Genomic DNA, 12670 nt, shown 5'->3' on the forward strand with positions numbered 1-12670 from the left:
CGATGTGGGGCTTGAGCTCATGGACCGTGAGGTCATGACCTGAGCTGCAGTTGGACACTTAACCGACTAAGCCACCCAGGTGCCCCACTTTCTCTCTTTTTTTTTAAAGGCAATTGATATGCATTTCTGCCCCCTCAGACTAGTTCTCACAGGACTGAGAATGAGAAAAGATGACATTTTCTTATTCTGTTTGGTTGATGAACTACTAAAAAGTATTTTCATCTGTTTGTTTTTATTTTCATTGCACATTCAAATGTGTTAAACTCTTAGCATTCACGAAATGAGATAATGAAAGTTAAGTGCATAGACTAGTGTCAAAGAAGTAATTATATATTTTTATAAAAATAACTTTTATTATTTTCCAGGTGAGACTGCTGTTTATCAGAAGGAAACTTTTGTACCATTTGCCTTCAGATAAAATCTGTCTGCATGTTCTAGAGTTTTATTATTCAAAAAATAAATGTCATTTATTTGGTAAGTCAGTTGACTATACTTGTGCGTATTTTATAGAACTATTGTTTATTTACTCTAAATATTTATTTGCTTATATTTTGTTTCTTTTAGTGTCATTTTAATTGTAACTCATTTAAAACAAGTTTGAGGGTGGCAATTTCCTGAAGGACTGAGGGTCTCTTAAAGATTTTCTTCTATTCACTGTTGTTCTTAATTTTGGTGTTTGCTGTAGAGAGAACAGGGGCTGGTTAAATATTAGAATTAGTTCTCAAAGCTGGGATACTGGTTTTGCTTTGTTTAGTCTCTTCCACTGTAGGAACAGAGAATTGACATCCTTTCAAGCTCTAGAACTTCCCTCTCGTTCATATATGGAGCAGTGAAGAAGCTATGTTATTATAGAGGTATGAAGAACTGACTCAGGAAGATTATATCTTCAGTAAAGCATAAAGAAGCAGAGTGAATAATGCTATGAAAGAAATTAGAAATGAAAAATAATGAGATAGCTAGTGAAACTGATTTTAATTATTTCATATTACTCTATAGGTGTTCTTTTTCAATTAAATTTTTTTCCAAGAAGACTTAGTAAGTTGATATAACCACCGTTCTGTAAGACTTTCTTAGTCACATCCTCTTACGGTCTTTTCAGTCTGTTCCAGCTTCTGTTTCTAATGTTTTGCCAGTGTTAATTGGGTGGCTGATATGTAGGGTGAAGGCTTTAGTGGCAATAAGAGGGTCAGTCATAGCAAATGTTAGAAGATAATTGTACTTGGGTGCTGCTGAAGCATGTGGCAAAAAATTGGAAACCAATGAAATGATACTGGTGACTTGAAGAATTTTCTTTTAAATGGTTTTACACAAAAATAATAAGTAAATATTGACGTTCAGAGCTTAAAGTATTCTCAAATGGAATCTAAGGATGAGGACTATAGCTACAGAAAAAAGGGGAAAGAAGATTCTCCTTTGATATCTTTTTTGGTGGTGTCTTTGCTTTTGTTAGCATCAGAAAGCGTACTTCTGATATTCCTACAGGGGGTATATGGCTGTTATGAGCAGAGGCATGAGATTTCATTGTGCATGAGTCTGAAATGGCCCCAGTCTTAGAGCAGACCAAAATGAGTTTTAATCTTGGTTATTTAAAATCTCCTTGTACCTGTCTTATTAGGAGTATTATTTTTTTTAAGAAGAAACTAATTTGCAACTGGCTATAAAGAGTGACATTGTGTCCGGGAAAATGTTGTACTAACACACTGCGCTGTCCCACAAGAGTACTTCTCAAGTCCCTGAACGCAGTGCTGACAATCTGTGAGGGCCTGTGAATCGTTGGGCAGCAGTTGGGGAAGACGGCCAGCAGAGTGAGGTGGTTGTGTGTAAGTTACAGAGGAGGTGGGAGGGGAAGAAATGAGAGAAGAGCAGGGCAACTCTGGTTCTGTGGGCAGTTGGAATGGAAGCTATTCTTGTTGGTGCTACTGAAACGATTGTGAAGTGAACAGCCAGAGGTTGTGTGTGAGGCGGAGGGGTTTGGTGGAGTAGAAAATTGTGTATTTCACTTTTCCTTTCAAGGTGTCAGTGTTGCATTCTGTCATCAAAACTGTAAGGCTGTGGGGTGTCTGGGTGGCTCAGTTGGGTGACTGACTTTGGCTCAGGTCATGATCTCACAGCCTGTGAGTTCGAGCCCAGCGTCGGGCTCTGTGCTGGCAGCTCAGAGCCTGGAACCTGCTTCGGATTGTGTGTCTCCCTCTCTCTCTACCCCTCCCCTGCTCACGCTCTGTGTCTCTCTGTCTCTCAATAATAAATAAACGTTAAAAAAAATAAAAAAAAAAAACTGTAAGGCTGCATGTTCTGTTGATGAGAGTGTGGATTGGATAGATTTAAAAATTTTGAAGAGACTAGAAATATCACTTCCTACCAGGAAATGAGACTATAAAAGTCAGGGTGATAGGGATGGGGCTTATCTTTTCCAGGAATTATTGTAATGGTAGGAAGGCCAGTTACCATATCGAGATCCCCAAATGACTGGGCCTTTATCTCAGACGAATATATATCCTGTTATTTATTTATATATTAGACCTTACATACACGTACCATCAACTAGTGCTGTTTAGAACCACTTGGCCAGCCATGGCAGTCTTCATCAGACATCAGTACATGGGTTTCTGAATATTTCTGGGTTGTGGAATAGACTTTAATGTGGGGCGAGTTATGGTTCACTATGGTTCAGCCTTTGGCTCTAGCTAGACTAGTTTCTGTAAGTGTCTCCAAAATATCACTTTCTGACTTACTGCGTCTTCATATTGTTCAGTCTTCTTGCAATGTCTCCCTTCAATTCTCTTTCTCTATACCAGCTTATAAAGGCCTAACTCCAGTTCCACCTATTTTATTACATCTTCAACCATTCTAGGCCCTTACTGATATCTCTCTGGGTTTTTATCACTTACTGCTTTTCTCTTTACTTAGCTATCATATATTATTCTAAAACATTTTTTTTTTTTTCTTGAGAGTGTGTGCTCGTGTGTGAGCAGGGAAGGGGAAAAGGAAGAGGGAGAGAGAGAATCTTAGGCAGGCTCCATGCCCAGCACAGAGTCTGATGGGGGCTCAGTCTCACCACTGTGAGATCATGCATGGCCCGAGCTGAAACAAAGAGTCAGATGCTTAACTGACTGAGTCTCCCAGGTGCCCCTAAAATGATAATTTGAAAAAAATATTTTATCTTCCCAATTAGATGGAGACAACTTAAAGGGGAGGCTACATTATTCATGTGGTTCAAACCATGTTATATTATTGTAGTCTTTATAATCTGTACTGTCCCAACATAGTATCTGTATCAGTACAGTATCTGCACTTAAAAAATATTTGACTCCAAGAAAATGCCATTACCTATTGTTAGCTTTTACCAGTCTTTAACATTTATCTCTCTTTTTGTATCATAAGAAAAATAGATTAGAATTGCAGTTTTAGTACCTGAGTCATGTTTGTTCAGTACATCGTACTTCTTGGAAAAGCCTTCTGTAGTGCTCTCTACAGGCTTCCTGATTTTTAAAGGAACATTGCTCTGAAGAGATTATATTCTAAGTTAATTACAGTATTTATTCTTGAATCTCTAATTAGTAAGCTTTCAATCTGCATATAAGAGAAGCTCTTATTTGTTAATTATCTAATGTTTTCTTTGCCTACTTTGAAGTGTAACTTGGTTTAGTTTCTCAGTTTCTCACCAGCCACATTTGGCCTTCACGCTTGCTAGCATAGCTTCAAGGAGGGGGAGAGAGACACAGATTTGTAACTATATCTCTAACATAGGGATTCCACCTCCTTTACAATTGTTCTATTGCTATTGCACTTTTTTTGTCTTTTTAAGCTTTTCTCTGCTGTTTTACCCCATTTTTTAGGAGGCCTATATTCTAGTCTAGTACACTAGTTCAGGGACTTTGGAATCCTAACCAACGCTTGGAAGCTTTGCGATTTTAAGCAATTTAAGTTTCAGATTTCTCATCTGCAAAATTAAGATACCTAGCTACCTCTTAGTTTGTAGTTGGGATCAAATGAGATAATATAGAGGCACCTGGGTGGCTCAGTTGGTTAAGCGTCTGACTCTTGATTTCGGCTCAGATCGAGCCCCACATCGGGCTTTGCATTGATAGTGTGGAGCCTGCTTGGGATTCTTTGTCTTTCCCTCTCTCTCTGCCCTTCCCCTGCTCTTCTCTCTTGCTCTCTTAAAATAAATAAATAATTAAAAAAATGAGATAACATATATAACACTCAGCACAGATTAAGTCTGGTTGCTTCTACTTTGAAAATTTACTGTGTGGTTTATTAGCTTTAGTCTGTGAATCCTAAAGGGAAAGAAAGATCAAGTTTAATGCATGTCATGTTTGAGGTACAGCCCTCAAAGCGTTGTCAATTTCAACTCTGTTGTCAACTGTAGGATATTAGGGATGAAATCCAGATAGATCAGTAGAGGAACTAATTTCTAATAAGTCTAGAAATAACAGACCAACTTCCAGATGTCTGGTAAGGGACATACGTTTTAGGAGGGAGTTTTTCCTTCTCTCTCCCCCCTGCCACCAGGTATATGTGTGGAATAAGAAGCAGAGCTTTCTCTCCACCTTTCTATTACATGTTATATTGCTGTTGTGTTGTTATATTACAACTTTGGTCTATATTACTGCCTTTTGAGTTGGTCAGTAATAGGTGCACTAACATTAAACTGGGAATAGTTAAGTAGGTGAACTACCGGGATACCATGTTAGTGGAGTGTGAAAGAGGCTAAGCTACGGACTGTTTCCCAGCCTATAAAGCGTGAAATCAGTTGGTGCCGATGCATGGTGACTGTAGTCACTGGAGTGTAAAATAACTTGAGGACATGAATTGTGTTTAGTTGTGAGAAAAACCTTTTCATGCCATAATTTGTTTATGTATTTTGGCACCCCCAGGATCCTGCTGGAATCATGCATCCTATATCTTTCATTGTCTTAATACTCAGATTTCTCATGGAATGTTTCTTCATTTATGCAAACCATATTCTTGTCCAATTGCATGCAGAGATGCAGAGGCTGTAAATCTCCAGATTTATACTAAAGACTAATACTAAAATACTGTAACTATTATATTCTGTTAAAGATGACATCTGAAAATACCATCTTCTATAGGGATTTGGTGTACCAGTTTCTTCTGTTTGGAAACTCAGATTTGAAGTGCACTCTACATTCTGCTTTGAAGCTTCCTCCAGTCTAAGAATTGTGTTACCAGTTTCACTGGTTGCTATTCCCATGTTCACATGTGTCTCTGGAGAAAGGGAAGTATGTAGAGAAGGATAATGTTTTCAAATGGTTGGGGGAGTTGGTAGGAAGAAGTATAGCGATTATTCTTATGGGGAATAGAAGAGAGGGAGTTTCTCTCCTGACACCTGGTGAGGTTCTTCACCATATGGTTTTGAGGGTGAGGCAAGGTGAATGAGGAAGTTTCAGAGACTATAGTGAATTATTATTGTCAGCACTTTTAAGTCTGGAAGGTTATTGGAAATAGGCATGCCATGAAAGCATTAAAGTTCTTTCATTCTTACCCTTGTTGGTTTTACTGTTTTACTTCAGCGGTCTTTGAACTCTGGTTGCTTTGTATTTATACATTCTAAGCAAATTGTGAATATTTATGAAATTAATACATTATTGTGAGACACCATCCTGCTGAATGTCAAGCAGTGAATTGTAGCAGTTAAATGCAGGGACTTTGAAGTCTTAACTGACACTCAAAACTGTGTGATCTTAAGTTACTTAAGCTTCAGATTTCTCATCTGTAAAATTGGGATAATAATAACTACTTCATAGTATTATAGTTGGAATCAAGTGAGATCTTTCATACACACACACATATATATAAATGAAACACTTAGCATAGTCCTTGTCACATGGCAAACACTCATTAAGTGGTAGCTGGGTTTTTCTTCCTCTGCTACTACTTTTGGTACTACTCTACCACTTCTTTGGTTTTGCTTGTAGGGCCTAAACTTTCATGCAACAGAAAACATAATTAGATACGGTTCATAGCAGCAGATTGTGAAGAATATGTCATTGTTCTCTTAGACATGGCTTAATAGATCTTAACCAAATAGAAGCTCTATAAAAAGACTTTTTTCATGAAAGGAAAGGATCGTTATTATGTTGACTTAAGATAGCTTTGCAAATGAATGTAAAAAATTATTTTAAAATATATTTGGTTAATGCAAATAAAACAACCTATGAACTTAGGGAGTTTATAGGAATAAAATAAGAGTTCAAAGTATTGTCATTTCTTATTATTCACTTAAAACAAGCCATCTTTTCTGAGGAAGTGCCTTTTTCAAAATTAGTAAGAGAAATGTGTGTCTGGTGTTAAGAATAGTTGTAATAGAGATCTTGCCCAGTGTATGAGGCACATTTTTGTGGGAATGGGATGGAAAGTCTTTCTCATCATCTTATACTAATAGAATCTATCTATTATCTATCATCTATACTAATATCCATTGGTATGGATAATGTATTTGGTTTTGGTCTGCATTATGTGATTATTTTTGCAGCACAATTAACTTCCTGATTAAAGTTTGTCCAGCTGGTATATCCAGAACTTATACTGACTGAAAAACTGGGTAAGGCAACTATGATGGTGATAAAACTACTAGTTTTAGTTGATAGGAGACCTGGGTTCTTGTCTCAGTTCCTACTCAAATAACTGTAAGTCTCAGATAAATTCCTCAACCAATTCCTTATCTCTCTGTCTTCCTTCCTTCCTTCTTCCTTCCTTCTTCCTTTCTTCCTTTTCCTTCAAAAAATTTCTTTTCATGTTTATTTATTTTGAGAGAGACAGAGAGCAAATAGGGGAGTGACAGAGAGAGACAGGGAGAGAGAGAATCCCAAGCAAGCTCTGAACTGTTGGCACAGAGCCTGACACTGGGCTGGGTCACATGAACCGTGAGATCATGAACTGAGCAGATGAAGAGTTGGATGCTTAACCGACTGAGCCACTCAGGCACACCAGTTTTCTCATCTTTGAAATGAGGTGATACCACATGATTTTCAAACGTCTTTTTCAGCTCTAAGCTTTTGGCTATGTATGGAGGTGGCTTGGCAATCAGGAAATAGAGCAATGACACATTTTGGCCACCAGACAGACGGTAAAGTCCAGTCAGTCAACTTGTGCTATGTATTTGACAAGAATGTAGCATCCTTGCAAACGAGGTCACATTACTCTTCTATCCATTTAGTTTAAATAAGTTATGGAGCTTCTTGCTTTTCTGATTCTAGTTGGGTTGAATATCTTTCTGCTTTTGTTATTTTCAACCTTCTAGATAGGACTGGGACAAGTACATAAAGAAGGGAGAAGAGTAGAGGTTTATAGTTGTCAGGGATTCATTTAATTTTGTTCTCCAAGATAGCGAGTGGCTCTCGGATGACCTGTGGGCAGTTTTCATGGGAGGCGCAAGAGTGTGGGTGACCAAATTTTAATTTGTGGTCACCTTCCCCCAAAATACACCTGGCACACACACAAATGACACTCAACCCTATTTATCCCCACTCTCTCTGAAATCATAAAAATGAAAATGAAATGTCTGAAAAATAGAATGAGCACAGCACTTTTAATTAAAACCTAGATTCCAGCCGTTCTTTGTCACTTAATATCTATTTAGCCATGGCCATCACAACCTCGGATCCTTAGTTTCCTTATTTGGAAAATTAAGATCTTGAATTCTGACTTACGCAATCCTTTTCGGTAATGTAATTCTGAGATTCTGTAAAGAAGATTCTTTAATGTTTATGTGAAGGGCAGTGATATTTTTGATACAGCATTATAATTAAGTAGTATCTTGTAAAAATAGTCTATAATTTTTTTTTTTTTTTTTTTGGCAAGGAACAGAAGTATAGGTGCTGTTAAGGCATAAATATTAAAGTATTAAAGTTAGCTACCATAAGAGCAAGAAGAACAACACTCTACTGAGACATTTTTATAACCCCACAAACAAATAAAAACAAATTCTCTAGAGTGCAGACTCAGGGTGCAACAAGTCAATCGAAAGGGGCCATACTAGGCGCCAGGCCAACCTGATTTGGGGTATAGTTGCTTGAAAAAAGAGGACATCTATATCACAGAGGGAAACTATATCAAAAAGCTGGAGTCAGAGTCCATTTCTTCCAGTCACACAAGTGGAAATAACTTTGATACTTATATGTCCAGTTATATGAGTCTGAGTTGCTGTCTGAGAGCACTGGATAATGTGGAAGGAACAAAGGGGGCATGGGGCCCAAATAGACTAGTTCAGATGAGTGTCTAGAAGGCGACAGAGCAAATGGATACAGGAGTGTGCTTGAAAACAGGCAAGGATTAGTACTTACACAAGAGAGTGAAGCCAGCAAGGCAGACCGGATAGAAAGAGAATTTTAGGATTATGAGCAAAAGCCAAAATTTTAACTTGTCCAGGGTTTAAGCACCATCCTTGGTGTTGGTAGACAGGGTCTGCTTGGTCTATCCACAGCTCCACACATTTGAGGCTAGTGATTATGTCACTGACAAACTCTACATGGTTTGTATGGTTCTGATGGCTTTACATTCAGCTGGATACACATATTCACAGATCTGCTCACTAATACTGCGGAATTCATTACACAGAACTGGCTAGTAAAAAATTTGGCAGGCAAACTAGCTTTCAGAGTGCTCTTAGGAATGGAGCCCAGCTGTTCCCTTTGGGCTTTGAGCTGTTGGAATTCATTGGGTTAGCAGCTAGAAAGAATGAAACTGTAACATTTTTAGCCTAGTTCATGACAGCAAAGCAGAGGTGTTAGAATTTCTGTTCTAGAGGTTTACACTGCAAGTAACTTAACCTGATTGTGTGTCTTAATGTTACTGGGCTTCTGACCGCTGAAATATGGCTTGGATCGATGGTGGTTTGGAGAAAGTAGAAAGAGGGCTATCCATCATTCGGAGGCTCCATAGAAGCTGCCTGATAATGCTGCTTTCACCAAGCAGCCATCTGTCCATCCATCCATCAGTAGGATGAAATGAGATTTAGCGGAACAGGCAGCCGTAACTCTGAGACACTTTCTGACCAACAATTGCAGCCCTGGCCTGAGTCTGACCACAAAGCACAGCACTGGGGTTTGGCGGGATGTGGCAGCAAGTGCAGTCTCATTCCCGTCAGTGCAAAGCCTAGAATGTGTTCAGTATGAGGCCAGAGCCCAGCCATACTTCACATACAAAATTTGATAAACTTGGGATGACCAGCAAATAGTAATTTTCATCTCCGTACTGTTTTATAAGTTGAACAGTCCTTTTGATGGAGAGTTTTTTGTTTGACTTGGAGAGGAAACAGAGTTAAGACCTGATTTCATTTTGCTGGAATCCCACCACAGTGTAACCTTTAACCTGTATCTTATCTTGGTGGAATGCTCTGTAACTGCTAATGAATCAGGACGACCACCTTTCGAGAACACTGGGTGCTTCTGGCAATTCCCAGTTTGTCATGGTAATGAGGGAGAAGTCTAAATTAAATTGAAGGATAATTCAATGATTTTATTTCATACAAATTCTTTTTCCTATTAAGCTGAAATTTGTACCTAGGTTATTAGGTAGCAGAAATTGAATTTTCTTACTCTTACTTCTCTCTGCATTAGTGGTGTTGATATGAAGAAAAGAAAAGAAAATATGGACAGGAAAATGGGTAAAAGACTAGAAGCAAGAAGCTGGATTGCCCATAAAATGGATAGTCAGGTTCTGAGTAATTGAATATTAACTGTTGTCTTCTTGATTCCCCTGCTTTTCCAGGGCACTGAGCCTTCTAAGAGCCTCTTGGTCGGTACAGATCTTCCTTGACTTATGATGGGGTTATGTCCCAATAAACCCATCCTGAGTTGAAAATATCGAAAGTTGAAAATATGTTTAATATACGTTACTTACTGAACATCATAGCTTAGTATGGCCTGATTTAAATGTCCCTATTTGTATTAGCCTGTAGTTGGGCAAATCGTTTAACACAAAGCCTATTTTATAATGAAGTGTTGAACATAATAAGGTGTTGAATATCTCATGTAATTTATTGAATACTGTACCGAAAGGGAAAACAGAGTGGTTGTTTGGGTGCAGGGTGGTTGCAAGTATACCAGTTGTTTATCCGTGTGATGGCGTGGTTGGTTGGGAGCTGTGGCTCACTACTCCTGCCCGGCATCACTAGAAAGTATTGTACCGCGTTGTGCTAGCCCAGAAAAGATCAAAATGCAAAGTATGGTTTCTACTCGGTGCATATGTGTTTGCACTGTTGTAAAGTTGAAAAATTGTTAAGTCCATCAAACCATTGTAAGGCAGGGACTGTGGGTATAGCTGTGTGCTCATGTTGCCTGTCCTGGTACCTTTCCTACCATGGCCAGCTTCCTTGCCTGTTTTCTTGCAGTGGTCACTTCAGACCTCAGTTCCTGCTCTTTGTTCTGAAGCCTTGCTTTTCATTTCAGATTGGGGGAGGGGTCAGGGGAGTCTAATGTACCGGAGATGCCTCGGAAATGAGAGCCTTGGATGAATTCCTGGGCCTATTGATCCACCGGCAGTTTATGCATCCTGACATTCATAATCTCAGTAGGCTGCTGATGTTCCTGATTAATGGGCCCAGGGGCTGTCCATCCGTCACTTCACATTAATTACTGAAGAGGTGTTTTTCCAGTGATTTACCTGACAGCGGGCTGTGATAAATACCTCTAAGCAGAGTGGGCAGTGATTAATCATGGGGCCACACCCCTCCCCCCACTTTCCCTTCCCCCTAACCACAGGCCAGCACTGGGACCTGACCAAAGAGTGCCCCCTCCCCATAAGCTATCTATCTCCATAATTGCTTGTGGATGCATATTTATTGGGGCAATGGACCTGGCAGATAGCATTCTAGAATTTTTGCCAAAGATGATGAAAAATAAATCTTCCCAGTAGGAAGAGTAACTAATATGTTTTTACATGGGGCAGAAAAGTATATATGAGCTGCCTTTATGTTGCAGCTCATATATGTTTAAAGAAATCTAATAGAAATATTGCCCACCTACTCTGCATGTGCTCAACACTGTGGTAGTTGCTCTGTGAGCTTTAAAGGGAGGAGAAAGTACAGTTTTGATTTTCGTGATTTTCATAGTCTATTTAGGGAGAATCTGTGAACACATGAGAAATTAGAGAACATTTCAAGGCACTAATATAATCTTTGGAGAATTGGGATAGAACTCCAGGGTTTCAGTTCTTACTTTGGCCTTAGAAAATGAAATTTAATAAAATACTTGAATATTGAGTATTTTCCATGTGTTGGGCACTTCATTCAACCCTGGAACTACGGAGGTGAGTGTGATGCAGCACAGAGCTTGGGGAGCAAAGTCTAGTGCCCTGGGCTTCAGTTTCTCAAGCTTTAAAATAAGCTTTTCTGGGAAGTTAAGTATTTTAAATTAATTTACAATTAATTAATTTAAATTTAAAATGATTTAAAATTACTTTAACTTCCACATTAATTTTTTTCTTGGAATATTTATTGAGTACTTGTGTTCCTGGAGATAGAAGAAGCAGGTGAAAAATAGCATTTGCTCTCAGGAACCTCTGTTACAGAGGTGACAGTCATAAGTGAAACATGTAAAGAAGAATATAAGGTAGTATATAATGTCATGAATACCATAGGTATGAATGCACATGAATTCACAGATAGGTGAAGTCAATGTGTCTTCAAATAGTTCAACGGAAACACTGGACTTGAGATAAGCCTTTTGAAGGAATAGTAACTAGGAGGTACTTTTAAACTGAGGCAGTTCAAAGAGAGCATTTGAGAAATTGGTGTGAACAGATCATGAGGCTATCCAGTGTAGAATGGAGGATGTGTGTCTGAGGTAATAGAAATATGATTAGAACGGTAGAGTGACACCATATTGTGTAGAACCTTGAATGCCAGTTAAGATGAATTTATATCTTGTAAACTCTAGTGAGTCACTAAGGTTTTGAGCAAGGGATTTTGAAAAAAAAAAAAAAAAAAAAAAAGGTGTGTTTTAGTAAAAAAAGTATTATATATTGATGTGCATAACATTGTTTGGAATTATCAGAGTATCTTAGAATATTCTCTGTGTCCTCTTTTCTAAAGTTGTTCGGAACAAAACTGTCCAGATGAAAAATATAGTTCAGTGGGGCACCTGGGTGTCTCAGTCAGTTAAGCATCTGACTTCGGCTCAGGTCATGATCTCACAGCTCCCATGAGTTTGAGCCCCACATCAAGCTCTCTGCTGACAGCTCAGATCCTGGAGCCTGATTCCTGTTCTGTGTTTCCCTCTCTCTCTGCCCCTCCCCCGCTCACGTTCTGTCTCTCCTTCAAAAAATACATAAACATTAAAAAAAATTTAAAAATATATATAGTTCAGTATATCTCCCTGAGTGCAATGCATAGATTGTCTGGTTTGGTTATACATAGAGAGTCGATAATAGAGTTGACAAAGGAGACTAAGTTTTACAGTCTTTAGTCATGCTAAGTTGAGTAAGTCAGTGGTAGTTTTAAGAAATGACTGTAGAATTAAATTAGGAAAGACTGTAGCCTCAAGTTTTAAGAAACAAATTGATCTTTAGTCTTACTAATATAACTTCATTAAGGTTGTGCTAATTACTCACTGACTTCTTAAAGCCAAGAATAGAAATTAAAGAGCCAGTGCTGTCATCTATATTTTGGTATGAATTTCTAGGGGATGTGATTTTTTTTTTCTTT

General features: G+C 38.4%; 1 protein-coding gene across 13 annotated transcripts in view; it reads left to right on the forward strand.

The window, feature by feature from the left end:
• Window positions 1-12670, forward strand: part of R3HCC1L (R3H domain and coiled-coil containing 1 like) — a 93786-nt gene that overhangs the window by 24333 nt on the left and 56783 nt on the right. For 9 of the 13 annotated variants that reach the window (XM_019459060.2, XM_053909813.1, XM_019459057.2 and 6 more), the window contains one exon: window positions 366-474. The exons of the other annotated variants lie outside the window; for them this stretch is intronic. The gene's annotated coding sequence lies outside the window, so the exon portion shown is untranslated. The remainder of the gene's footprint in view (window positions 1-365; window positions 475-12670) is intronic. 13 annotated transcript variants of the gene reach the window in all.

This window comes from Panthera pardus, unplaced genomic scaffold (genome assembly GCF_024362965.1).
Source record: "Panthera pardus isolate Hobbes unplaced genomic scaffold, ASM2436296v1 HiC_scaffold_22, whole genome shotgun sequence".
Lineage (NCBI taxonomy): Eukaryota > Metazoa > Chordata > Mammalia > Carnivora > Felidae > Panthera > Panthera pardus.